The sequence below is a fragment of the Ammospiza caudacuta genome, chromosome 11 (genome assembly GCF_027887145.1).
Source record: "Ammospiza caudacuta isolate bAmmCau1 chromosome 11, bAmmCau1.pri, whole genome shotgun sequence".
In the NCBI taxonomy this organism is placed as follows: domain Eukaryota; kingdom Metazoa; phylum Chordata; class Aves; order Passeriformes; family Passerellidae; genus Ammospiza; species Ammospiza caudacuta.
This window is the reverse complement of record NC_080603.1, coordinates 1,116,340-1,143,868: the sequence shown is the minus strand read 5'-3', so window position 1 is coordinate 1,143,868 and position 27,529 is coordinate 1,116,340. Positions and strand designations below refer to the sequence as shown.

Below are 27,529 nucleotides of genomic sequence, written 5' to 3'. Positions count from 1 at the left end.
GGGATTCTCAGAAATTCTGGAGGGTTTATTGGGATTTTCAGGAGACTGTGGGCATTTTATTGGCATTGTGGGAGCATTCAGTGGGATTCACTGGGGATTTGGGGTTTTTTGGGACTTTTGGTGGGATTTTTTGGGTGTTGCCAGAATTTCTTTGGATCTTGGGGGGAGATTTTGTGGGACATTTTATGATTTTGGGGACATTTTTGGGGGATTTGCAGAGTTTAATCAGGATTTTTGGGATGATTAGGATTTCAAGAGATTTTTGGGCTTTTATTGGGATTCTAGGGTGTTTTAATGGAATTTTGAGAGATTTAATTGGGATTCAGTGGGTTTTATTGGGACTTTTGGGGCTTTTAAGGAGATTTTGGTGCCTCTGAGCCTGTCCCCACACCCAGGGAATGCCCCAAAGCCCCCCTAGAATTCCACTAAAATGCCACAAAATCCCCAATAAGTATTAAAAAACCCTCAAAAACCCCAGAGAATCTCTAAAAATCCCAGTGGAACTCACTCAAATTAAAAAAAAATCCCAAAAATTTCAACAAATTCCCCCCCAAGAAAACCCCAAAACCCGAACAAAACACCCCAAATCAACAAAACCCCCCCAAAATCACGCAACCATCCCAAAACCCAATAATTCTCCTCCAAAAACCCCAATAATTCTCCCCAAACTCCCAACAAAATCCCCTAATGCCCTAAAAAGCCACTCTGAAACCCCCAAAACCCCTCTCAAAACCCCGAAATCCCCACAAATGCCCCCAGAACCCCCCAGACTCAGTGGGGCCGTCCTGGATCAGGGGGCACCGGCCGGTGGAACAACAGACACTTCAGGCGGCCCTCGGAGCTCTTTGGGGAGGGGGCACCATGGGAGACCCCCAAAAACCGGGGAGGGGGGGAAACCCTGCTGTGTCCCCGCCCCCTGAAACCCCCAGACCCCGGTTCAGGGTGGGCCTGGGACCCCCAAATCTCCCCCGGGACCCCTCCAGGATCCCCAAACCCCCCAGAGTCCCCCAGGGTTGGCCCAGAACCACCCTGGACACCAAAACCTCCCCAGGACTCTCAGACCCCCCCATTTCCTCCGAAAATTCATCCCAGACCCACCTGAGACCCCCCCCCCAAATCCATCAGACTGCCCCACATCCCCCTCAATCCCCCCCAAACCCTATGAAATCCCTTCAGGCTCCCCCGTATTTCTCCAGAGCCACCTCAGAATCCCCAAGATCCCCTCACAACCCCACCGTTCCTCTCACAATCCCCCAAAATCCCCTCAGACCCTCCCAATTCCCCTCAGATCTCCCTAAACCCACGTGAGAACCTTCCAGACCTTCTCAAGCTCCCCCAAAGCTCCCTAAGCCCCCTCAGACCCACCTCAGATCCCCTCATTCTCGCCAATCCCACCGCACACCCTCGTGTTTCCCGTCGATGCCCCCAAAAATCCCCAATTTCCCCTCACACCTGCCCCAAACACCCCCAGTTTCCCCCCGGCTCACCTCCGCCGCGTGCGCGGGCTCCCCAAGGCAATAGCGGCGCGCCTCGCCGAGCCAACCAATGACTGCGCTGCACTTCGCAAACCAACAAATCACTGTTCAGTTTCATTTCTCACCCAACTCCTCCCACAGCACAAGCCCAGGCCACACCTCTCACCCCCAGTGCTCAGGGAATAAAAAACTCCACCTTTTCTTCTATTTCTGCTCTCAGTTGTGCCTTAAGGGAGGACAGTTCCTTTTTCAAACATGACAGCTCATTTTCCTACAAACTGTTAAATAAAGGACAGGGTTAACTCTGCACAGCCCACAAAAAGGAAAACAGTCCCAAGTGAGGCAGTAATTAACAGGGACACTCATTAGATACACAAGATAATTCTATGTGCTTTTCAGCCCTATACTTGAAGCTTTGCTTTAGCTTGTTTAACAAAGACTGAAGCACTGTCAGAAACAGGTACTTGATCAGAAATGTTCAAGGTAATACCTTAAAACCCTTGGGAGAGCAGGAGTAAAGGGCACAATCTAAATATTTAAAACAAAAGTTTCCTATTCAAAGTGGGGAGTCAGAACATGACCCACTATCTGGAGGAGCAGACACAAACACACTGCTACTCCAATTTATTTTTAGAAACATTTGGAGTTTTTAGTGCCCAGAATAAGATCTGTTGCAGCAGGTTGGGTGGGACTGCTACTGGTAAAAATTCAAACCACACTGGAAAAGTTCCCAGAGAATGTCTCTGGTGGGAAGACCCCAGAGCACAGCAGGAAAAGAAACTCTAAGCAAACTGAAAAAAGATCTTTAGAAGTCACAAACTGACTGAAGATCACATCTTTTGTCTCTCTGTGCTGACGGTGGGCAAGAGGGAGGGATTGGAACAAAAGGTGTTTTAAAGGTTTATATTAACTCTTATTACTCACTTTTAATTCTATTAATAATAATTTTTGATACTATTTAAGTTTGAATCTGCTTTACCCTCAAAGTGTTTTTCTCCTAATCTTTATCTCAACTCAGTCCTTGAATTTTTCTTTCCCCTCCTCTGCTCAACAATAGCAAAGAAAAATGAGTGAATGTTTTTTTGTGTGTGCCTGCACTTAGCCAGTATAAAACCCCTACACAAGGACATCAGCCCCTTCCCTGAATTATTGACCATTGCAAAGTGCTCCTTACCAGCGCTCTTTCTGATGAGAACTGCTTTTGTTGTTTCATTTTATATACTTTTAACTCTGCATCTTTTTCTTCAACCATTTTATCATATTCATTCTGTGTCAAAAAAACCAAACCAACAACCAACTCAAAACATGTGACTAAATGTTACAATTATAGAGTTATCCAGTCTTAAAACATCATTCTTTTCAAACCAGGCTCTTAAGATTCATAAAGAAAAGATTCATTGATGCTTCTGCAGAAACTGTAAAACAGGAAATGCTCAATTCAAGTATTATTTTGTGGACTGGCAGAGAGTGCTTTATTTCTGTGCAGAAATATGTGCTCAGCACTAAGAGCCAGCTGTGCCATCTTTATTAATGTATCTGCTAAAGATATTGCAAAATGAGGAATAGAAAGGTAAACTAAAATGTGTCAGGCTAAACTGCTGACAGTCACTAGGTAACCTTTGAGAAAGAGGCCAAACTGATACTGAAAAATATTGCATTCACATGGTATCAAAGGAAGCCTGAACTGAAAACAAAAATCTAAAAATCCCAGAAGTTTAGATGACTGGAATTTATCTGCCCATAGGAATCTTTTCAAAATCTTCAAATGAATTTGATTTTAGATGATGCAAAGTCCAGCATGTGTTCAGCTTCCTTTTCCCAGACTCAGGCCTGTTTCTGCTTTTGAAAGGTCATTAACGTGGTGTCACAAGTTATAAACATGGTATTGACATGGTATCACCCATTGCAAACCACAGCAAGCAGGAAAATCTCTGACCTTGTGCTTTTCCATCAGTGCCACCATCTCAGTTATCTTGTGCTGACAAGATATCTGGCATCAGTTTCTCTCTGTATCATTGCAGTTTCATTACAAAGCAACCTCATCTTTTCTACCTGTTAGTAATAAATTGCATTTCATTCATCAACATAGCAATACATTTCTTTTAAATCTTAATTTCTTCTTCTCCCTGTGGTACAAAGTTTGCAATCCCACTTGGGCTTTATTTGCTTTCAAGATCCCTTTGCAATCCCTCATCTTTTCTGCAGATTGGTAAAATGGGCAAGATCAAAGGTACAGCCATGGCAGGCAAGCTCACTGCAAACCAAAATGCCATTTCAAGCACTCTGCCCTAACATTTCTTAGCATTGCCATCAAAAAATGCGTGGGCAGAAAAATACTAATATGGGAGAAGTTATAATCTAATTTAACTGGGCTGACCTTATACCAAGGGTGGAATTTCTTTGAACTATATCTTGAAAGAAAGAATTTTTAATGGAGTTCTCATTTTCAAAGACATATTCAAATACTTCAACCTAAGCACCTAATGTACTAAAGCTTTGCTCACAGGGATTCACAACAAGTTCCATTTATGTTAATAAGACTGAAATATGAGCAAGGACTCTGGCCAATAAAGCTTCATAAAAACATTTTAAATTAAAAAAAATTAAATTGCAGTAAAAATTAACACCTCTCACCTCTTCACAAAGTTTATTTTAATTTACTTTTCTTGTTTCTATGTCTTTTTTACAGATAGATGTCAACTTCTTCCTTATGTTGCTTGTTCATATTTTCCATCTCTAACTGCAATTTATTCACCTTTGGAGAATGCAGAATTGCTGCTCTTATTTGTTTAGGAATTACTATGTTAATGATTTTTTCTTACCTCTTATTTTTGAGCACAAACACTGTTACTTTTCAGGTATATGATTCACGTGTTTCCTATTTAAAAGTTCAGTTTTTTTTTTTTAATAAAGAGTTGAACTTTGGCCTGAAGTGAGTTAGAAAATACTCAAAGGAACAATGGCAACAGCACAATGGGGAAGACTGCCCTAAGCAGTCACCCTAAATGCTTCGAATGCCTCAAGAAAAAACAAACACAGATGTTTGTTTTTTCTCTCTTGTAAATCTGTATCAGATTTTCACAGGTTTTATGGTACATTTTCCTCCCAGCTGTGCATTTTGATTACAGTTTTTCCTTTTAAGTTTATCACATGAATATCCTCAAAAAACTCCACTTTTCTTCAAGTGCAGTACCCAAAGCTGGACACAATATTCCCATCAGAGGGATTGCCACTGCAGAACACATTTAAAGAACAGACTAAAAAGAGTAATATATTTATATATATATATATATTTCTTTTAAATGCTTTTCTGTTACAATGAGGTTGCTGAACCCTGTTCAGTCCACTATCAACAAAAGAAAAAAAAAAAGGAACAGATTGGAAACATCATTAATTGCAATGTGAATCCATCTCTTAAATGTCCAATAGTCAGTGCCCAATGATTAAAAATGGAAGCATCTTCTAAAAACTATGAGCTCATTCCTGCAAAGTCTGTATCCCAGATCCAAAAACCAGTTCAGAATGTATTTAACAAGTATTATCATTACTTACACTGGGAGTTAAAAACACTCACCTCATCTTCTACATGATGTTATTCAAACCTACCTTCCCTTCATAAGTATTGCTTTTCTTGCTTTCTGCAGTAATTTTCTTTTTCAGCACCTTATTCTGTTGAAATTAAACAAAACAAGCCTTGTACCTTAATAAGTTAACAGAATTATGTCATGGTTTAACTGCATCAAGAAATTCTAGCTTTCATCAAGCAAATAACTCTCTGTTGTCCAGCTCAGGTTCCAGAACAATTCTTCAAACAAATGAATGTTCAGCTAATTTCTGTGATAATTACTATTTCTTCATGGCCTTAAGACAGGCTCCTCCTGAGCAGCAGCAGGGAATAACAAATGAGGTGCAGAATGGGAATTAAAACTAAGATGCTGCTGACAGAAGGTGTGAAGATGTCATGACCAAAAATACAAGTTATTTATTTTTACAGTGAAGTTACTACAGTTTGTGCCAGTGCAGAATTCTTTTCTACTCGTGGTAACTGAGATACTCATACACGTACATAAATAACACTATGCACTAAATGAAAAAGAGTAGAAGTTTATTAAAGATATTATTTTTGTAATTGCTCTTTTCAAATTAAGGCTCATTTAACAAATCAAGTGATCCCTAAGATGACTCTAATTTGCTCAGGGTTAGGATAAGAAAGGAGAATTTTTAAATTACATAGGTGTATCTAAAGACATCACAGCAGACACAAACCTGCTGAAAGGGCAACCCAAAATATAATGTGTTTATGTATTTGGGACATTTAAAATCTCTACACACCTCCTGCTGCAACTCTTCAATGCATTTGGTTTTATTTTCCATCTGTTTCTTTAAATGATTCATCTGAAAGAGATATTTCAGTCATGAATTAGTAAGTTCTACAAATGACTCCCTATGTGAGCAATTCCTGTAAATGTTCTCAAACCTGCACTTGCACCAATCTGGTTTGTTCCAATGGGACTGAAACACCAGCTGACATGTTAGAATAATCAGAGTTTTAGCCATAAAGTACCACAAGATGTTAATTAATAACAGTGAACCAGTTCTTTAGTGGTTATGGAGTTAAGAAAGAAGAAGAAAAAAACCCCAAGATCTTCACAATTTAAAAAATGCTCTTGTGTGAAGTTCCCTACATCCATGAAAAAATGAATTTTCCCAATTATTTTCTAGAATCTTCAATGGCTTTTCCTTTCTTGAAATTTCATTTTCAGTTCTCTTAACCTGAAATTAAATTGTAAATCTTTGACTTTTACAATGAAATTTTGAAATTTGCTAAAAACCCCAGGTTGCTTTGAACCAATAGAAAGAAAAGTAAAAATGTTTGAATCTACTTAAGCTCAAACTCACACTACATATAAAAAGCTAATCCAGAGCCCATCCATCACTGAGTGGGTATATGAAAAAACAGAAAAGCAGGTTCTCTGTTTGCCTGAAAACAAACAAACAAATCTTTAATATTAAACTTCCAGCACAGAGTGAACATCCCAGTGACTGTGCTTGTCTTTTGAAATACCAGGGCTCAGATGTGGACACACAAGGGCACAGCTGGCAGCAGCTGGGAAAGAAGAAACCTCTGGCAGAGATCACATCCCCCAGGCAGAGCTTTGCAGAAAAAACCCCAACAAAGATTTTACATTGAATGCTGCCCTGCAGGTTCTGTGAGATATTTTCATGACACAGGACATACATTTTCTTCTCTTTCATCCAGTGAACTTTTCATCTCTTCACCTGTCTTTGCCATTTTCTTCTTCAAAGACTCCAGTTGATTTCTAAGTGCCAAATTAACAAGCATTAGTAAATATTTCCTTATTGCCTTTAACTTATTTTCAGTACTTCTAATAAACCCAGATTTTATTTTCTGAAAAGAGCTGCTGGTGTTGACGGGAACTTCATAAGCTGCTCAATGAAAATGTTGTTAAAATGCAGCAACATGCCCAGTAAGTCAATATGTGAACTGTCCATACTTCTTTTAAGTAGGAAAAGATGTTCCAGGAACCCAAGGAAGATACATCCTGACCTGGACTATTGCAATGCAGCTGTGAAATATGGGAGCTGCCTGTCTGTTGAACTGGGGAGGATACAGAGAGTAACTCTGATCCAGTTTTGCCTCGTCACATTTAATTCATAACCTTCAGTTTCCATTTTAATTTCTTTCACACCTGAGATGTCTAATGCAAAACAAGACAGCTCCTACTGTGTAATACAAAATGATGGCAAACATTGCTCCTGCAGCAATTGGTATTTCTAATCTGAGAAAAATTCTACTTGGCCAACAGCAATTCTGAATAGTTTCTGTTTAGCTATGTAATCTAGAAAAACATTAATCAAAAAATCCCAGAAAGCAGCATTTAAACAGAACAAACTGAGTCTACTTCCTTTAACAATATCAGTTATTATTATTTGTTTTTACTTGCCTTAGCTGGCTATTTGCCTCTTCTAGGTTTTCAACTAACTGCTTTGTATTTTCTTCTTCTTTCTTACTATCCTAAATAAAGACCCATGTGTCAGCAAAGAAATAAAATTCAAAGTGACTTCTTAAACAATTCAAAGACATCCAAAGCACACTGACCTGCCTTGTTCACAAGTGTAAATACACTTCCTTTCCAATTCAAATACAAAAAATAGCTCAGGTACTCTACAGACCCAAGTCATGTTGCAGCTCATCATCTAATTTGTGAAACTGAGTAATTTGTCAAATTGAATGTTGTCCTTTCAAGAAAGCTGGAAGTTTACAACTTGCCTCTTGTTGTTCTTGCAGCTTCTGGAGTTTTGCAGCCACAGCATTTTTCTCTTGTGCTGTTTGTTCTTTCTCTAGTGAAAGCTTACTGAGATACACTGTTAGCTGTTCATTCTTTAACCTAATTTAAATCAAATGCCCAAGAAGAATAAGAAGTTACATTTTGAATTCTCCTTTTAAATTAAACTTACCCATTATCAAGTGTTATTCCATGCTGAAAAAAAGTCCAGGCCTTTATCTACAAATATAAGCTTTGCAGCAGAGTCAGAGAGATGTAAAAAGGTGACAGAAGAAGGAAAGAAAATCAGAGTCAACTTTTATATAAATATAATGGTTAGTAAAGGTGATGTAGTTCAAAGCAAGATTAGCAATGAATTCAGAAACTTTCTCTTCTTGTTAAATAAGTCAGAGAGATATGGAACAACTACATATGCCATAGAATATATACAAATAGAGAAAGTGGAATTTAGAAATGTAAGTATATAATTAATGGCATATATGTGGTTCAAAACTTCCATTAGAAAACAATCATAGTTCATTTCACTGTGGATTAAAGAAACTTCTATATTACACCAAAACTAATTCAATATTATATTTTCAAAATGGTCATATGCCTCTTGTTCAAGATCTGTTTTCAGAGTCACAAGCTGCTTTAAATAATCTTGTTCCTTCTCAGCTGTACATGTCAGCTGTGCTTTCAAATCCTGGAATTCTTTCTGCAAAATGAAAAGGAAGAGTTTTCAGTATCCATGTGCAAACTCCAACTGCTGGAGGTTATCAGACATGAGCTAAGAGCACAAGGCTTTCAGAAGAACCCAACAACATCCATGTCATGGATTATCCAGATTGGATCTTTGCAGTCTCTGCTGGGATCTGGAAGTGGTGTGAGACAGTGAACTGTGACACCGGTGCTGTTCATGTCTGTCCCCTGCTGTGAGTTTCATTACCTGGGCTGCACAATTAGGGTGGGACCCTGCTCTGGGTGCTGTTTCTATGTATAAACTTGTATCCAAGTCATGATGTGTAACTTCACTATTTCTAAAAACATGTTACTATTGCCCTGCTTCAGACCTCTCTCATCTGGAGAGCATTTTCATTTCTCTCTCCACATTTTTCTCTCTCTGCATATTTTCTACAGTAGCCTCAAGATTCTTCTTCAATAAAAGTCGTCCAATTTACCAATTTTAGAAAATGAGTGAAACTCAGTTCAGAACATTCAATGCACAGATTATAAGAACAAGCAGACACAGTAAAATGCACACATGATTTCAGACTATCTTAACTTTAGTTGATATGGATTCTTGTTAGGCTTGTAAATATAAAATCATAATGAAAATAAACCTCTGTTAAGAGTGTATTTCATATAGCTTAGACTTCTGTGACGGAAAATGGGCCTGTGTCACAGCACAGCAGGGTTCACAGAGGCCAGAGCTAATTCCTTCCTGGAAGGAAGAAAAAATGGGAAAACTTTATATCCAGAGGGAGTGGCATTTGAATGGGCATGAACAAAGAAGGAAATAACCAAAAACCTTGAGATGGAAAACCAAAAACATGGGAGACAAGAAAAACCAAAAGCACAGGAGACAAGAAAAACAGAGGCAATAAAGAAGTTCTTCAAAGAAAACACTGAAATTGTGTGTGAGAAAGTTTAGTAGAAATGTTAAGGTTGACTAGAGAAGAGTTTATTTATGGCATTTAAGATACTTACAAAGCAAGAGGAATTTCATATGAAGAGCAAATGCCATGAGAATAATAAAATGAACATTCACCAGAGTTTCTGACAGCTCTTCAAGTTGCACTTCTTTATCACATTTCACTTTAGTCATCTCTTCTACAGCACATGGAATGTAAAATGAATGGAACAGAAATGATTTTTCATATTTAGCAGGCAGTATAAAACATTTACCCTTTTGCAATACCCAGTTCTCAAAACTTGTTGGATTAAGTTAAACTGAAAAGCTAATTTATGACTTAATCTAAATGTAGACTTGAGAAAATGATTCAGACATTAGCAAATCTATATCTGAAGAGAAACTAAATATTTATCTTAAATAAAATTTAGAGCCTATTATGTTTTCCACTAATATAGCTTCAAATAAACCATGGACTGTAAGACTGGAGTGTTCTCCAAGTATTGATGCACCTGCATTGTTCCAGAAAAAAAATCTGAACTGCTGAAGGTATCAGATGGATATGCTGAGAAAGGAAACTAGTTGTTACTAACTTCCAGATGGTTTCTATGTGCACATTCACAATTCTGGGATTTTTTTGCAAGTTCTCAACAACAAGGCAGAGCTCTTACTCTGGGGACTAAGGAGCACATCCCTAGAAACCACAGGATATCAAATTGATGATATTTAAAGACAACCCCTGCCAGCATCATTCCACTTCCAGCATGGGGAGGGTCACAGAAACCTCCATGGGAGGGTTTTATCTCTGCTGCAGAAGTCACCCCTGGCACCTGCAGTGCTGCTGCTCTGAGCTGCAAACCACAATTACCTCCAGAGGAATTCATGCATGAATGGTCTGACTATTGGAGTGTAAATTTCATTGTTTTTCTTTGCTGATTTACGTCCTGAGATATTTCAGGGACGCCGCTTGTAGATTTTCACTGTTTCTCTTTTCTCTTTGCTCGGCTGATTTATGTCCGGAGAGAGATAGCTCAGAGATGCCACTTGCTCGGTTTCTCGGCTGTTTAGGCTTGTAAGGTTTTCTGTGGTGTTTAGGTGGCCTGGAAAGGCCCAGGGATGGCCTTGAAGAGCCGACGCTTCAAAGGACAAGGAGAGACTTCTGATCTTGTCTCGGTCTTGATGTTTATTAATTGTTTATCTAAAAGATTTTCTTTCAGCCCGACAGAGGTCTGCACAGCAAGTCAGCCATGGGCACACTGCAAGCCCCCGGGCGGTCACTTATCTTTATACCCTAAGTTACGTGTACAATATTTATCATTTTTCTCCAATACTTTCTACTCTTATTAACCGGTGCACTTTTAGTAATAACCAATCCCAAAGTGCCACCATCACCACAGAAGATGGAGGCCAAGAAGAAGAAGAAGAAGGACAGGACACGCCCCAATTCCTCCATCTTACTTCTTCAGACCCCCCTGTACCAAAATCCTAAACCCTGTGTTTTACACTTTAACTAACTTATCCCTTCACCATTCACCCAGTGAATTCCTCCCAGTCCTCATACAGGTCTCATCTCCTGTGTAGGATCAAAGTCCAGCCACCAGACACTTCTGGCAACATTCCAGGACTCCCGAGCCCCCCAAGGGTGGTCTCGGCCTCTCTGCACCTCCATCCTGAGGTGCTGAGATCCCACATTGGAGCTGTGCACAGCACTGCCCTTTGGCTGCTGCCAGCACCAATGACCCCCAAAGAAAAGGGTTCAGCTAAATAAAAATAAATCCAGGCATTCCTGACAGGTACAGGCACTGTAAAATCATTTCCCAACTACAAGAGACAGTCCATTTCCAGACAACAGCAGAAAACATTTTTATTACTGCCCAGCTCATTTTCTGCCTTTCTACAACCCTTACCCAGTTCAGTAGAATTATTCTGGAGCTCCAAGGTAAGCAGCTTTGAATCATCTTCAGATTTCTTTAATCTAAGAAAATGGTAGATTAAAAACCCCAAATGTAGAGTAAAAAGCACTGCATTTGAAACTTCAAGGACAATAAGACAAAGTCTTAGCACAAGCACTTTAAGAACATTTACCTTCCAACAGGCAGGTGATAGATCTGCCTGCAACACACATCAAATTTCACTTTTACAACCTCAGAACAGTAGACATAAAAGTAAACAAATATATACCTACAGAAATCTGTATTTCTTAAAGAGAGAATTGTGAAAATTGGAAGGGGCAAAAATTTAGTTTTTATACAGTATCAACTATCACAAACAAAAAAAATTACATTAAACTCTCTGCATTTAGACCACTGTGGGGAAAAACCTCCAAATTTCAGCTTCATTTCCAATTGTTCTTGATTTTGTCATAGACTGCAACTTGTAAGATCACTCTTGGAATTTAAACTCATTCATTTACCTATTTTGCTCTTCTTGCAGCAAGCTTTTCAAATTGGCAACAGAAGTCTCAAACTCCTCTGTCAGGGCTGCAAGCAAAGCCTTCAGTTTTTTACATTCTTCCTCCTGCTCTTCCTTTTCTCCAGTGACCTGAATTAATGTCTTCACTGTAGTCTAGAATTCAGTTTCCAACTTCTTTTGAGACACCTTCAAGACATGATATCATTTCTAAACATGTTTTGTATTACCGCACCTGAGTGGGTGCGGCTGGTGAGAGAGAGACGACGGTGAATCTTGTTTCTTGAATCAGAAGGCTTGATTTATTAATATATTATATATAATACATTATGACTATACTAAATAGAATATAGAGAGAGGTTTGCAGAGCCGCTAGCTAAGCTAAGAATAGATAGAAAAGAATCCACAACAAAGCTGTGTCCAGGGACTCAGTCCCCTGGCTTGCACTGATGATTGGCCCTTAATTATAAACATAGAAAATGGGCCAATCAAGGTGAATCCTATTGCATTCCACAGCAGCTGATAACAATTGTTTACCTTCTCTTCTGAGGCCTCTGCCTTCCAGAAGACACAGAAATCTGAAAGAAAGGATTTCTGTGGAGAAATGTCTGCGACAGTTTTGCAACAAACAGCTACAGCTGTTTCATGTGTAAAGTATCCATTATTATTTATGCAAATACTCATCTAATCTATTTCTACTGTAAAACTATAAGCAAGGGGTACCTCTGCCTTTTGCAATGGAATTTTAGCCTCTTCCAGCTCTGCCCTCAAATGTTCTTTACTGACCTGGGATTCCTTTAACATTTTTTCATTATGTACTAAACAAAAAAAGATGTTTATATTTTTAAAAATAGGATATTTACTAAAAAATGCTGCTAAAAATGGAAAATTACATACATTTAAAGAATGTAACAAAGACCAATGGTACTAATATCATCTACTATAAAATAATATATAAAATTTGAATAAAGATGGCTTAAAAATATTGAAAATCAAGTTCTGAAAAGTGTCCTCAGTGACATCTGCCTGACTGTACATTTGCAAAACTGAAGCAACATATTTTCCCCTTGCAATTTTCAAAAGCTCTCACTGCTTGACTCCCCCTAAAAACTGCCCTGCCAGTCCTGCTCCCACATGAGCAGCTCCTGCTCCAAACAAAAATAAGGCCTTCAAGGCCCCAGAATTCTGCTGCCAACCAGCAACAGAATAAGACTATCATGGCCCTGTTTCCTATGCTTCTATACACAATTACATCTAATAAATAAACAATCATAAACAACTACATTTCAATTCTAGAAACAATTACATTTAAACACAGCAGGCAGAACTCTTACACTTTGCTTCCATTAAGTCAGCAATCTTATTTTGTGATGTCTGCAGCTGAGCCTTGATGTCTTTTATGACATCATCTTTTTCATGTCTCTGTATGGTAAGAGCTGAAATCTAGAAAAGTGCAAGAAATATCATCATGAAGTCTGGAGAAGGGACAGATATTGATTTTCATTTGTACTCTAGGTATGGTTAGCAGCCATTTTGCTGTCATTCAAGTTAGATTAGATAGATAGATTAGATTAGATAGATAGATAAGATGAGATAGATAGATAGATAGATAGATAGATAGATAGATAGATAGATAGATAGATAGATAGATAATATTTGGCTAGATATAATCTTAGCCAAATATTGATCAAGTCACATAAATCTAAACAAAAAGTTCTCCAATTCAAAATCAAACCATAAATTCCAGGAGACTAAAGGTACTGAAACACCACTAAACTTAGCAGAATTTGACTTAAATGCAGCTTCAGATGTTATTTTGTCTTTTTTACTAATGCCCAGAAACAGTTCTTGGCTCTTGCATTGCCCCTTTAGGCACAAATAAAGCTCTACATCTTAGATAGTAAAACGAGCAAACCTGCTTTTCCTTTTGACTGACTTCCAGTTTGCATTCTTTCTCAAACTTGTCCACTTTTTTTGCTTCTTCTTTTACTTTGGAGATACAGTAACTTCCATAGTTAACATTCTAGCTGAAATATACTCCAAGTTCAATACAACTTCCACTTTAAGATTGCTTGGAATTGTACAGCTGTACCATTTGTTTCCCCAGAGTAATTGTTGAGGCAATGTTTGATTTTATAATCAAAATACTAACAGAAAACAGCATGTGAAAATGAAACAGGAACATACCAGACTATACATACAGAGAGAGAGCATTTAGCTAAAGTTTCTGTAGCTATACACTAGTGCATTGTCATTTAAATAAACAAACTATGGGAAGTAAGTATTGATTTCTAGACTGTACTTCACAGACAAAACTTCAATTTTGAGTGACTGTTTGAGAAATAAAGTTCCAGCTTTGGCCCAGTGGAACAGCAACAGAAGGGGCCAGGCAGTGACCAAAGGCAGCAGGAATAAAAGAAGGGTCCCAGTGTCTCAGTGTGAGCTGCTCACCATTCCAGCCCTTCACATTTCTCTGCCCTGACACTGCATGTGTAACACAAGCTATGAAGTACAAAACTGAGCCAGCTGCATAAACACAATAAACAGAATTCTCACATTTGAAACTCATTTTCAATCTGTCGTTCTCTGCTTGCACACGAAGCTCTTCAAATGCCACTGTCATTCTCTAAAAACAAAATTTTATATTTGAAGTTCAATACTGGAAACCCTGGAACTTCTCCAGGGGCTGCTGCCCACCTCAGCCATTCTAAGGAACCAGCAGGGAGGTGAAACAGAGCCCAAAGAGAAGCCAGAAGCTGTGGCAGTGACCCAGCACTAAGCACACATCACCCAGATCACAGGATCTACATCCCACACACTGCTGCACCTTCTCCATTGAATGTGTTTGATAGAACACAAAAATAATTCTTGAAAAGGGATTGAAAACCCAACTTCCTGCATCAGACATGACATGATACCCACACAGGATGGATACAAACAGTATCCCAACATAAACATGGAACTCAGCTCAGCTCACATAACTCACATTCCTTTCATCCAGCTTGCTCACTTACTTCTATGTTGCTGTGAAGTTCCTCATACAATTGTATTGTTGCTTCCTTTTCCTGTTCATCTATCAAAGCAAGAACATATGAGAAAGTTTTTCTTTTGAACAAGAATGCCAGCTGCCCAAGTCATTACACTCAATCAGCAAAATGAATTAAAAAAGGAATTCTCAGCTCCATTCTTATTAAATAAGTTATTATGAAACATGGTGCCAAAAGTTACAGAATCTAGGGAAAAAGTGTATTTCATTGAAACATTGAGCAAGCTCAGCTTTTAAATTTCCTTCCTAAGATTTTTTTTTTCTGTGAAAAGTGTAATTCTGGATCAGTTTATGTGACATAGTATTAATAGTATTAATGCTGTTGAATAATAATGTATCAGAACTGTTAGTATTTATAAACTGTAATCTAGGGTTAGCACTGAATTTCTTCCTATCAGCAGATAACCTATACCCACAGAGCTGTCATTAAAAAATTGCAACAACACTCCAGGTCCATATTTTCCTTCTTTCCTTTCACTTTTGTGATTGATACTATTTTTTCCTAAGAAAACAATTAAAAAGAGAACAGTAACAGAAACAGCTATCAAAAAAGAACAACACATCTATATACAAGTGTTTCTAGAATTAAGGCTAAAAAGAAACAGACATTTAAGTATCCAGGATCAAGTTAGTAAAATTCTAATTATTATAATAACGATTCTAAACTACATATAAAGTAGGATTTCCAATCAAGAACATATTTTAAAACCTCAAGAATTTAAACTTCGTTAAGTTATCCAACTGACTTGGCTTGTTCAGTTTCATGAGAAGAATTCCAGTTACTCATTATACCTTGGGGTTCAGACCTTTTTTCCCCATAAATATGTGATGGCTGAAAACAGGAAATGTCAGCTCGGGAAATTTGTTTCAGAGTGCTGGGAATTCAGAGTAGATTCTACTGCCTGAAACCAGGCATGAAGTGTCACTTCTCATGTGTGAATACATTCCCAGAGTGTGGCTGGGACTGCAAAGCTTCAATGGGCTGAGCAGCCTTGGGGAGCCCTGCCCTGCCCTGCAGTGGCTCCAGTGCCAGTCGGGGCTGTGGGCACTGCCTCAAACCTGGAGCACTGTTTGGGCACCCAAAGAGCTCCCAGGCTGGCAACCTTGCAGCAAACAATCTCACTGCCTTCAAAAGCCCTCTGCATTTAGCACTACAAACCACAAGTCTGTTAGACCTGGGGCTTCACTTCCAATTTTGTGAGCCACTTAAAATTCATTTCTCATTCTGAGAGCCACATCCAGTAGATCTCAACTGCAGAACTTTTCTGAACAGCAGGAGAAGTTTCTTCTTCTTGCTTCTGTTTGTGAATTTAGAGCAAGCTAAAAGTACATTTACTCTGATAAATAAAAACTAAAAAAGCATTTACATTTGCTGGTCTTCTCTGTGAAGCGAGTGCAGGTTTCCTTGAGCAGATTACACAGATGCCTTGAAGCAGCAGCTCTGAAGGAGGGGAAAATATCATGCTTGCACAGGAGTGCACAGTGCTTTGTGCACCTAAGGAGCAACAATGGAAATGACCTTCAAAATTTAACAGCTACACAAAACTGCCCACATGGAAACTGATTATTTCCACCACAAAAATATATCCTTGGTTCTATTACTTACTCTTTCAAGAGATCTTTATTTTCACATATCTCATCTTCCAGTTTCAAATGGAGTTTCTCATTTTCAAACAGATTTCATAGGGAACAAATGCAAAAAGACACTGTTATTGAAAATATATATTAGAAATGCACTTGAACTTCTCAAATCCCGCATGAAAAAGTCATTTGGGGCATCAGTAGACAGAAGTCTGTTTTATCTGGTATTACATGCTGAGTCATCTTTTGCATGAAAGATGTAATAATTAATGAACAATCATTTACCAGCAACTGAGACATTTACAGGTATATTCTTCATACACACCCTCACACAGGACAGGTGCCTGCAACTTCTCAAAATAATCATTTTCTCAAGGCACAAACCAAACTGCAACAGTCTTTAATATTTAATTGTATCAATAATAGTGTCATACTGAATCAGGAAGCACTGAACTTCATCTATTCAATGTACACTATACAATACTGGCCTGCAGTTCTTGAATGGCTTTATTCTGTGCTTCAATAATCTTTCTATTCTCTTGGAGTTTTCTTTCTTTCTGGTTTAGTTCAGTTTCCACAGTCAGTTTCCACTGCTTGATCTTCTCAGCCTCTTTGTAGAGTTTTGAGAACAATTCATTCGTTGTTTCTGGATTCTATTAAAACAGGTTCCACAAGTTAATCTCAAATACTATCTAATTAATAGTATATAATATCTAATTAATACTGTTGTAGATAATGTATTTATCTCTTAGAAACATCACAAGAGTAATATTTTTTTTCCACAGATGGTGATATAAGCTTATATAGGATCAGGAGCCCAAGTTTAAATCTTTGTGCATCCTCTGTGTATGTATCAAAAGGCATTACAGGGCACATAGGAGATACAAATACAATGAAATATCCCAAAACCCCTTCAGACATCACCAAATAGATGGGCTTAAAGACACGGATAACTGCAGTCCACCAAAATCAATAAAAGTTTTGCCAGAATTATCAGTGAAGCCAAAATTCCTTCTAGCAGGTTCTTCACACATTTCTGTCCTCTCCTTCTGACAGACACTGCTGAGTTAAGTAAAAGCAGCTTCAGAGACTTTGCCCAGGAGTACCTGTGATATTGCCATGGACACACACAGAATCACAGAATCACAGAATAATGAGGTTGGAAGAGACCTCTCAGATCATCGAGTCCAACCTATGCCCTGACACCTCAACTGCAGCACCAAGTGCCATGTCCAGGCTTTTTAAAACACATACAGAGATGGAGATTCTACCACCTCCCTGGGAAGAGCATTCCAGTGCTTCATTATTCTTTTAGTGAAAATTTTTTCCCTAATATCCAACCTATCCCTTCCCTGATGTAGCTGGAGACTGTGTTCTCTGGTTCTGTCAGTGCTGCCCGGTGGAAGAGATCAACCCCACCTGGCTCCAACCTCCCTGCAGGAAGCTGTAGAGAGCCATAAGGTCACCCCTGAGCCTCCTCTTCTCCAGGCTAAACAGCCCCAGCTCCTTCAAACGTTCCTCACAGAGCTTGTGTTCCAAACCCCTCCCCAGCCTTGCTGCCCTCCTCTGGATGTGCTCCAGCATCTCAACGTCCTTCCTAAGCTGAGGGCCCAGAACTGGACACAGCACTCAAGGTGCAGCCTCAGCAGTGCCCATACAGGGGCAGAATGAGCTCCCTGCTCCTGCTGGCCACACCATTCCTGATCCAGGCCAGGATGCCATTGGCCTTCCTGGCCACCAGGGCACACTGCTGGCTCATGTTCAACCAGCTGTCACCAGCACCCCCAGGGCCCTTTCTGCGTGAGCACTGCCCAGCCACACTGTCCCCAGCCTGGAACGTTGTAGGGGACTTTTGTGGCCAAAATGTGGAACTCAGCACTTGGACTAATTAAACTTCATGCTGCTGGACTCTGCCCATCCATTCCACTGATCTAAGTCTCTCTGCAGAGCCCTCCTTCCTTCCAATAGATCAACACAAGCTCCCAGCTTAGTGTCCTCTGCAAATTTACTCATGAAGGACTCAATGCCCTCACCCATGTCATCTATAAAAATATTAAACAGAACTGGTCCCAGTACAGCCCTGAGGGACAGCACTGGTGCCTGGCTGCCAGCTGGATGCAGCACCGTTCACCATCACTCTCTGGCCCGGCCATGCAGCCAGTTCTGAGCCCATCACAGAGTGCTCCTGTCCCAGCCGTGGCTGCAGCTTCTCCAGGAGTGTGCTGTGGGAGACAGTGCCAAAGGCCTTGCTGGAGCCCAGATACACAACACCCACAGCCTTTCCTGCACCCACCAGGCAGTCACCTGCTCACAGAAGGAGCCCAGGTTGGTCAGACATGACCCACCCTTGGTAAAGCCCTGCTGGCTGGGTCTGATAGCCTGGCCAGGGTGAGAGTGCTGTGTGATAGCACTCAATGTGAACTGCTGCATTATCTCACCTGGCACTGAGACCAGGCTGACTGGCCTGGAATTACCAGGATCCTCCTTCCTACCTTTTTTGTACATGGGTGTCACACTGGCCAGTGTCCAATCATCTGGAACCTCACAGTGAGCCACGACTCCTGATAAATGATGGAGAGAGGCTTGGCAAGCTCATCTGCCAGCTCCCTCATCACCCTGGCATGGATCCCATCTGGACCCAGGGATTTATAAATATCCAAGTGTCCCAGCAGTTCTCTGCTCACACACGGAGCAGGAAGGAAAAGCACCACCCTTGTGCCCTTAGAACACCTTGAAAGTGCCCTACAAGCAGTGCTGGGCCAGTGGTCAAGGCAGGGAGAGCAACACACAAGCCCCAAGGGCCCTTTGGTTCACTTACAACAGCCCCAAACAACATCCTTGTTCTGGCTGCATCACAGTTTTGTTACAGTCCTGATGGTACTTCAATAGCTTAGGATAAAAAAGTCTAAAAAGTTGTCAGGGATATGAAAATCAGCAGGGAGAGCACAAGAAATGTGTTTTATTTTGTGCTAGCAAACAGTGTTTTGTAGCTGCAAAGTACAGAAGCTATTGCAAAAAAAATGAGCTGTACTGAGTTGTGCTAAAGCAGAGATCTGCTGGTAAAGACACTGTGAAAGGAATCCAGTGCTTGAGGAAATCACTGAATTCATTGTTTTACAGATAAAATAAAGCCAGACCAGGCAATTGGGATAATCCACTTCAGTTTTCCAAATAATACTCTGACTTCAACCCTTCTGCCCCTCAACAGAGTATTCAGAAGCAGTTCCACAAGGATACTTAAGTGTTTAAATCTTACTCTAATTAAAGCTCATAGACTTTGCAGACACTTCAAACAAAGAGAAAACAACAACAACATTGCAATCACCTTAATTTTTAAAGATTCATTTCCAGGAATGTTCACTAAATCACAAATATCTCCTCTAAAGGGATTCAGCTTTAAACAGGAGACAGAAAACCTTATTCTCTTCTGACTACTTCCTTTAGCCCTGAAATATCTACTGAATAATGCTTTAGGCGCTGTTTGGGAACAAATTCAAAAGACCCTAAGGAATTACATGTGCAGAGCTGATACTTAGCTGACCTCTTCATCTACTTCAGAGCAAAGTTTCACTTGCTGTGAAATTGTATCTGAAACATGAAGAGATTTTGATCAATGTATTTCTAAAAAAAGTAACAGTGAAACTGTATTTAACAGTTACAGATATGAAACTGTGAGACTAGTCATGAAAATTAAAACTTGACAATATATAAAAATCTAAAGAAGGTGCATGGCAAATATTCCAATCGTACCTGAATCAGTGATTTCGCCACGGCTCGACACATCGAATGGCAGCTTAAATTCATCAACTGAGTGTCTGTTAATACCCTGCACAAATTTAAAAATTAGTTCCTTAAGAGTAGATTTGCAAAGAAGAATTATAAAAGCCAGAAAAAATCCCTACAGATGATGTGAAAATAGAATGTGTCATTAATTAAACAGCTGCCTACAATTTTCAAAGCCCAAGGGATTGGTAATGGCTTTGGAACTCACTTCTTACTTCCCAGTGGCTGATCAAACTGTTGGTGTCCTGCAGTTTGATTTACAGACTGTGGCCAAAGGGGAGCTTTCAAAGCAGGGAACTCAGCAGCTCCTGCCTGTCTGGGCACTGGTGCATGGCAAAGGACTCAAGGAGAAAAATTACTTTTCTGAAGACTTCAGTAGTTGATATTTCTTTTTTGCTTTACTTCCAAGGGCCCTTCTAAACCATATCTGATTATGTTTCAATATGAAAATACCCTTTTACAAGTTTTTGAAGTCACATAAGTTCATCCTGTAAACAGCTAACTCATCTGATGTCAGAATATCCTGTTTGATTCTCAACATATTTCATAAGGAGCTTCGACATGAAAAAATAACTTGTTGAATTCTCATACCTCAGTGTGGGGACAGAACATTTTCACAGCACACCTGATCTGGTGAGACCAAGACACCAATGCCAGTGCGAGCATCTGAGTGGGGCCTGTGGGAATCCATAAAATCAGAGGGGTTTGGGAAAGCTGCAAAAGGCAGGCCTCAGAGAGAGCAGAACTGTGATCAGAGCCAAGCAGCAGCCATGAGATAGGTCAGCAGAAAAATTATGCAAAAAGTAGAAAAGTAAGGACAAATAGAACAATGGTCTGTGTATTAATGCTTGGCTAGAATAACTCCCTAAGCTACAGAGAAGTTTATCTAGCAAGGTATTAGGAAGTTCTAAGCTTAATAATGGAGCTCTGTGCATTGTGTTTCAAGGCTTACAAGCAGGTATTGTATTCAAAAAAGGCAAGCATTGTTTTAACCAAAGGTACCTGTGCTTATAGTGGTTGGATAGAACTACTATCAATCTGCTTTTGCTTTGTGTGATTGGTCAAAAAACTTTTAAAGTAAGTTGTAACATTAAGTTCTTTGTCTGCTGCCTGGGATGTGAGCTGCTGGCATCTTCCCATTGTCACAACCATGTAATGAGACTGATGCTGGAAAATAAAACAGCTCAAGGCAGTTCCTCAGCAGCCCCAGCCCACTGGTGATTTGTACACAGACCCCGGTCAGCGATAGAGCCCTGCTCACCCTCTGGGCTGAATTACCCACAGCAAACGCGGACTTAAAACACAGAGCGGAAGCTCCAGAAGATGATTCTCTTCAGTTTTGAGAGAACACAACAACAAAAGTCTTTGAAATTCAAACCGAAGATGTCTGTGCATGTGCCACTCTAGGCATACGCACAGAAATGAGTCCAGTGCAGCAGCCGTCCAGGCCTATGCAGGGGCAGGTGTGTGTGTGTGCTCCAGCTCTGCCGGGGCAAGGGGCAGGTGTGTGTGTGCTCCAGCCCGGGGCTCTTTGGGGGCAAGGGGCAGGTGTGTGTGTGCTCCAGCCCGGGGCTCTTTGGGGGCAAGGAGCAGGTGTGTGTGTGCTCCAGCCCGGGGCTCTGCCGGGGCACTCCCCGGGCCCAGCACTGTCCCCGGGAAGGGCCCCTGCACTTTCCCCTCGTCCCCTCCTCAGCCGCGGCCTCCAGAGCAGCACAGCCCGAGGGAGCGGCCGGGGGGGGGTGTGGTATGGACCGCCCTCAGCGGCCCCGCGGCCGAGCGCTCACCTGGGATCTGCCCGCAAACACCTGCCCAGCGCTCAGGCGCGGCGGCATGAACAATTTAAAGCGGTTTTCCTTCTCCATGGCTCCGATAAAAGGGCGGGCGGGGCTGCCCCAGCTCCCGGCGGCCGCTGAGGGCTGGCGCGAAGGGCGGGAAGCGGCAGCGGCCCCTCAGCGCGGGAGAGCTCTGAGGGGAAGGGGGGTCCCGCCTGCATAGGGAATAACTGGGGGAGCCCAGTCCTCCCGTGGGAAAAATGCGTGTTTTATGATTGCCTTTTCGCAAATATTAAAATGAATATTATATGTGTTGTGTCAGAAAGTTATGCTGTATTAATTTTAAGTAGTGTGTTAAATCTAGTTTTAGGGTATAACATAATGTTGAAATAAAAACTATGCTATATGAGATACTTTTTTTAAAGAAAGGACTCGCAACGAGATAGCGGCCACAGGACACCTAAATCTTTCAGAGAAAGAGAATTTATTGCTCTCTTATCAGAAGAAACGAACTTCTTCCTGCCTGCTCAGCTATGAAGACGCCGTCAGGATTCAGAGGAAGAAGACAGAATGCCGTGTTTGAATAGAATTTATGCATCATGTGTGAGGAGTATGAATATGCAACAGGCTATTGTTTTTAAGGGTTAACCCTCTGTTAATGTGTGTCCTTTTTCAGGCTTATGCTGCCCAGAAGTTACCCAGACGTCTGTAATTCTTTGTTTCTATTATCTCATATTGTCCTAATTCAAATTGTCCAAATTATTAATACTCTAATTATAAAAGTATCTTACGTAGCATAGTTTCTATTTTAACATTATGTTATAACCTAAAACTAGATTTAACACACTACTTAAGAAAATCAGTACAACATAACTTTCTAACACAACACATATAATATTCATTTTAATATTTGTGAAAAGCCAGTCATACAATATACATTTTTCACACAGGTAATGCAGGCCCTGGAGGCATCTCCTGAAGCTGGCACAGCCCCAGCAGATGGCATGGGTGAGGAGAGGGCTGCTGGGGGGCAGTTTGGAATAACTGTGCTGTCCTAGGGTGACATTAGGACGCTTGTATCCCCAGCTGTCTGTTCTGTTTATGCTGGATATTATGTTCTGTGCCTTCAAGACTGGCTCTGAAGAGCGAAGTTTTGGTTTTGTTATCAGCCGCTCCCCCATGGCTGGCAGGGCACAGAGACAGGGCAGTACATGGTGCTGCTTTTGCTTTTTGCTTGGCTTTTTGCTTTGCTCTTGCTTTTGTTTCTGCTCATTAGTTAGTTTAGCTAAGCACTTCGAATTTTTCCCTGGACTGTTTCCCTTTTTTGGAACCACTCAAACCTGCTCCAGACTGGGACCTGGAAAACACCAAGCACCTTGTGGCTGCAGCAGCTGCCCCAGCACCGGAGGGACTGATAACAGAGCGACCACTCCCAAGAGAAACTTTCTGAATTTGTCATCTTTTTCAGAGTGGTGAAAGAGTGTTGTCACCTGGTATTGTTCATTTTGTGTGCTGGGGGTGCTTTGCCTGTTAAATAAACAGGTTCTTTCCACTTCTCCCCAAGGAATCCTTAATCCTTCCTGACCCGGTTGGGGAGAGGGGCTGTGTGGGTTTGCTTTCTGGAGGGGCCCCTTTGGAGGTTTTCTCCCAAATTTGCCCTAAACCAGGACAAAATTTGGTGCCCAACGTGTGGGGCTTGAGAGAGAGTGGAAAAACCCCTGGTCTGACTGCATTTTTGTTGCCATTACTCTGTGTTGGTATAAAGCAGTTAATGGCCATGCTTTTTGAATTCATAATGTCTCTTGGGGTGGAGGCTTGCATACATTTCTGGTCCCTAGGTGCAGAGGATCATTAGCGGGACATCACACCATGATCAATATGATCAAGTGAAGCCAATTTATTACAAAAAGCAAGCCATATTTATACTGTTCTCTATTGTTCACACCTCAAGCTAATACATGATTGGTTAAATCCTTTTTACGCATGCATTTTGACATTTCAGTTAATTTTAGTTTGTCTTTCTTCTTCATGCATCTTGCTGCAGGTTTTCTTGTGTGCCTTTGCATCCTGAACCATCTGCTGCTGAGCGTGTTCTTATCCTTTTGTGTCCTTCAAGGACATGGTGACCTTAGTCAGTTTCTATGAAGGCTGGATTGTGCATATGTTGCATATGTCTATTGTCCTGCAAAAAACCCTCAGCACTCCTCCCAATGCTTTCTGGTCATTCAAGTGCCCTTCAGCTGACTGGTTTCATGCTTTGAGCTTCAGGGAATTGCCCAATCTTTCTGAAGCTCAAATAAATATCGTATTTATTAGTCAACATCTTAATTGTGTTTATATCTCACAGAATTACCTTTTCTTTTGTCTTTGTCTGAAACTGTTGCTGTACGGAAATCTCTGGGGGATGGTGGACATGTCAGATGCTGCTGGGACATCCCAGTGCACTTGGACCTTGGCTCTGCACAGGAGAGCACTTCATCCCCTTTCTCTCTTTTCCTCCCTCTGGGCATGGAGGGAGCTCCTGACTTCAGTGTGTGACTTGTGTGTGCAAAGAGCAAATCTGGGCAGAACTGGGGCAGGGAGGGTTTGGGGAGACCTTGGGATCTGTGCTGGGCACAGAAGGTGTTTTCCATTGCTCTGAGGCTGTCTGCGGTGGAAAGTGGATTTAATATCCAGCAGAGGGATGACTTTTGCATTCGATGGAGCTGTGCTTTCCCTTGGCTTTGTTGGCTGACAAGAAATGAACATCCCTCTGTGTCTCGGGCAGCTCCTTCTCCAAGGAAAGCAGGTGGGAGTTGGAGCCAAGGAGCTGAAAGCTGCAGGTGCAGCCTGGGCTGGAGGGAGCTCGGATTTACACAAGGCTGCTCTGAGTGCCAGGCCTTGGATTGGGGGAAATGGTGGGGTGGGGGTAGGGACAGAGTCTGATTGATTGTCAGCCATGAAGGGTCTTGATTTTCATATCTATTCCAACTGCATGAGGAGGTACTTGGATTCAGTGTCAATTGAAGATTGCACATATCAATTTATTAACAGGGAAAAAAACCTAAACGGGACCTAAGAAATCTTTTCTCACTGTTTTTTAAAATAGAATATATTCAGTTTGAATGCACTTCTGAAATCTGCCTAATTAACCACACAATATTTAAAAACTGAAATCAAATTATCCCCAGAGGCTTGGCTTGTTAAAGTGTTCTAAATGTTAATGAGCCCTGGGACACTGAATTCCTGCACTGAAGAGCTGAAGGCTGAACAAGCCTCTGGAGTTGTAAAATTCAGCAGCAGCCTCCAAGGTGCTGAGGATGTCAGCAGCCCCCACTGAGGCCATCCCTGCCCAGAGACCGTGGGGGAATGGGCAGACAAGGAGAGCGTCCCTGGGGCTGGGGCAGCACAACTCAGAGGCACCAGCGGCTTCAGCTGGGAAATGGAGTGTGGAATGTGGCTGGGAGCTCAAAAGAACAAAACAGCCTTTACTGGGAACTTCAGAAAAATCAGAGGAACTTTGGCAAAAGGGTTAGTATGACATTCAATCAACAAAAACCAATTCTCAAAGCACTGACTTGGCCCATTCACCTTCACAAACTCTTAGCGTGATCAATTTTAAGTTACTCAAATTTTACAAGAAGCGTGAATTAAAAAGAGAGAAAGACAAAAATGATACAGAGAAGCACACACACAGCTACCAACTCCTGGATTCCAGCAGTGTTCAGATAGAAATTCCAAGAGGAGGTAGGGTCAAGATGTGTGCTTGCCTTGTGGTCAGCCTTTAATACCCCTTGGTCTCCCTGGGCCCTTCCCCCAGGTGGGACTTGGGCTCATTTGGTCCCTCAGGAGCTGGGCTGGGGCTGCAGAGGTGGCTGTGGAGCATTGCCTGTGCTGTGCCAGGGACTGGCAGCCACTGCTGGGCTGGGATAGAGGCTCTGGGGGGATTGGGGTTCCAGGGCAGGGCTGAGGTTCCAGGGCAGGGCAAGTCTGGACCTGCCCCTTCCTCCCCCACACACAAAATGTTTTGAGCCTATTGGAATAAGAATCCCAGTATTACCAGGTAGATTGTGCCTGGGCCAGTCTGACCCTTGCTGCTGGGCCAAAGGCGGCAACTGTGGCGTATCACCCCAGAGACTCCTTTAGCTTGCAGGAGGTTGCAGCTGGGCACTGAACAAGTCCAGGCTTGTTAGGAACTCCGTTTACCTCACGAGGGAAGGCTTCAGGCTAATGGTGAGGAAGAAGGAGACGGATTCTGTCGGAGGGTTTATATCCAGAGCTTTATTCCATGGTCACAGAGGTCTGAATCTTGGCAACAGCTCCAACAGAATCGCGAGCACATGGTCTGATTACCTTTTTAAGCTCCCAGGGGAGGGGGAGGGAAGGGGCAGGTGAGCCACCAACCAGGTGGGAGGGGCAGGGTCTCAGGGGAGGATGAAACCCAGACAGGCCAATGACCTCTGGGCATAGGGGCATCTTTTGAACTTGACCAACCACACGACGACCTTCCTGGAATGTTAAGCCTGATTGACAGGACTCACTCAGCAAGGGGGAGAGGGGGAAGGGAGAGAGGTATAGGCACACCTGGGAGGTTACCTGGAAGTCTAAAACAGGACATTACAACATACCGCAACAGAGCCAACAATCTCCTCCAGTCTGTCACTACGGAGAATGCTGGAAGTGAAATCCCATTTGTGGCCATAGGCACCTGGTTCAGAAGGACAGTTCTTTTCCATAGGAAGGAAAGCACAGAGCTCCAAGGTTTGGAAGGCAGGTGAGAACCTCAGTAGGCCAAGGCCATCCAGACGTGTCAGGAATGGCAGATTTTTGTCTGGGAGCAGTCTTTGAATTTAGGGAATTTTGGACGTGGAAACCCAATCTCGGCCATGGGCACCTGGAGAGGCAGGACAGTTCTTTCCCAGGAGAGCATGGACTCTCCCTCAGTGTTTTGGGGACAGATGAGAAGTGACTATTGTGAAACCACTGCCAGCCAGACTTGTCCTGGCAATATTCCTATGGGAACAATCTCGGGATATAAGGAAATTTGTAGGTGAAATCCCAATTCTGGCCATGGGTGCCTGGAGCAGAAGGACAGTTCTTTTCCATTGGGAAGGAAAGCACAGAGCCCCGGTGTTTCAGCAGCAGATGAGAAGTGACCCTCAACATGCACAGGTCAGCTGGACCAGTCAGGCAGTCCATGGGAGGCCAAACCAGCCAGAGCTGTTCTGTGTTCCCTTGGTTTTATGGGGCTCCATAATGTCACAACGGTGCCTTGGATCCATGGGGCCCCGCTGTGTCATCATGGTGACTTGATTCCATGGTTTCCAGCAGTATCACAATGGCCCCCTGATTACAAGAAGACCTGCAGTGCCACAATGGCCCCTAGGTTCCATGGGGTCCCACAATGTCACAGTGGCCCCTAGGTTCCATAAGGCCCCACAGTGTCACAGTGGTCCCAAGGACTCCATGAGCCCTTGCAGTGTCACAATGGTCTCCGTGGCTCCCCAGGCCCCACAATGTCATGGGACTCCTCTGTTCCATGAGGTCTGCAATGTCACAATGGA

At 41.9% G+C, this 27,529-nt stretch overlaps 1 pseudogene; it reads right to left on the bottom strand.

The window, feature by feature from the left end:
* Window positions 1-771: 771 nt before the first annotated feature.
* Window positions 772-22,076, bottom strand: LOC131562634 (synaptonemal complex protein 1-like; annotated as a pseudogene).
* Between the last annotated feature and the right edge of the window lie 5,453 nt (window positions 22,077-27,529).